The 1,881-nt window shown below is 38.1% G+C and overlaps 1 pseudogene; it reads left to right on the top strand.

Moving 5' to 3' along the window:
• Positions 1 to 992, top strand: part of LOC108344353 (uncharacterized) — a 2,872-nt pseudogene extending 1,880 nt beyond the window's left edge.
• The last annotated feature ends 889 nt before the right edge of the window (positions 993 to 1,881 follow it).

The raw sequence follows: 1,881 nt of genomic DNA, 5'->3' as shown, positions 1-1,881 counted from the left end.
TAGTTGCGTTTCAACTGTGTTGGAAAATGCTGTGAAAAGAAACATAGATCTGGTGGCCTTGATTTAGGTTTAGGAATCCATCCTTGAGATTGCATGTATAATGTTTAGACTTTAAAACATTGGACTTATCTTAAAGGTATAAAAAATGGCTTTATTATTTGGCATATACATTTTCACGCATCATATACATTAGCAACATTTCTTTTACTAGTACTAGCGGAAATCACAGAGTTGTTTGATATCATAAAGGTTGGGACTTAACATGGAATCCGAAACTATGCAACAAACTAATTCTATCATATTAAGAAGAAGAACACACATTAGAGTCTCTAGTATGAATTTGACGGGGTTGATAAGATTAGGAAAGCAAATGAAGACCATGAAGAGGGAAGCGTTTAGGAAGAGGTATGGAAATTTGCTCAGTTTGATGAAAGTGAAGGTACAATTACCTGTTATCACAACCTTGTCCCAATATTATGATTCGCCACTTAGATGCTTTAGGTTTCAAGACTTCTAGTTGGCACCGACTATAGAAGAGTTTGAGCATATCTTGGGCTTACCGCTAGAAGGTACAACTCCATACCAACACTTAGAGCATCAGACCTCTATTACTACCATCTCTACTATCATGAAATTACACCCTAGAGAGTTGAAAGACAGGTTGGTAACAAGAAATCATGTGCAAGGACTCACCCAAGGGTATTTGGAGCAATACTTACATGGACGTGTTGGTCTTTACCTTATACGGTGTCATGTTGTTTCCTAAGGTTGAGGATTTTGTGGATTATGGTGCAATGGATATTTTTGTGGCAAATAAGACGAGATTGGAGAATCCTGTCACTACAATCCTCGCTGATGTTTATGGGACATTGAGATTCTACCATGAAAGGAAGGGGCAAAAGATTATATGTTGTTTACAGGCATTATATCTATCGTTGGCTTCTCGTATGTTCAAGGGGACAATTGATAAAAGCATAAAAGCAGATGAATAGACTCATTTCGTCGTAGGTCTAAATGGAGGGAAGATAAAATGGCGTCCTTCTTGGCTTAGGGGCAAGTATTTTATTCATTATTGTGGCAATTTCCCCAACATTCCACTCATTGGAGCTCGATACTATATCAATTACAATCCTATTTTGGTTCAAAGACAGTTTAGGCATCCCATGAGAGGAGCACCATCACTCGATTATCTCACTCCATTATTCATTTATTATGAAGATGGATGTTTTGTTGAGAAGCTAAAAGAGATCAAAAGAGCATGGCGAAAGGTCATGCGATTTGAAGCAGATGAAAGAGCAGGAGTGATAAATCAAGAAGTCAGTTATCACAATTGGATTACACAAAGGGTAAAGGACATTAAATTACCATTCAAGTTAATCACAGGTCACTTCTCAAATGAAGGGCAGTTTCAAGATCCAGAGTCTGATAAAGTAAAATAATTGAAGGAAGAAATAGAAGAAATGAGAGATCAGAGTATTAAGTTGATAAAGGAGCTACGAAATTCTCGCAATGATTTTGTACATTTAACATCGGAAAAGGAAGAAACAACACGGGCATATGAAGAGATTCTCATGAAACAAAGCATCGAAAAAGGTTACACTCTCCAAATAAAGTAGGAACCCGCAGCCGCTAACGCGGAGCTAGACATGAGGGTGAAAGAAAGGAATACGACATTGGAGGCCGAAGAACATTGGAAATATCTTTATGAAGAGACCAGGAGAGATAGACAAGAGGCCCTAAAAAGACTGAGGAAAGCTCAGATTCAAGTCAAGGAAATAAAGCAACAAATGAAAGAGTGGCAGTCTCATTCGAGGTAGAGCTAGACTAAGAACGTGAAAAGGCAGAAGAAAAGCAACAGGCTTTGGTGAAGCAAATGGAGAG

This window comes from Vigna angularis, chromosome 8 (assembly GCF_016808095.1).
Source record: "Vigna angularis cultivar LongXiaoDou No.4 chromosome 8, ASM1680809v1, whole genome shotgun sequence".
Classification (NCBI taxonomy): domain Eukaryota; kingdom Viridiplantae; phylum Streptophyta; class Magnoliopsida; order Fabales; family Fabaceae; genus Vigna; species Vigna angularis.
The sequence above is the reverse complement of the archived record's forward strand: the minus strand, read 5'-3'. Positions and strand labels throughout refer to the sequence as shown.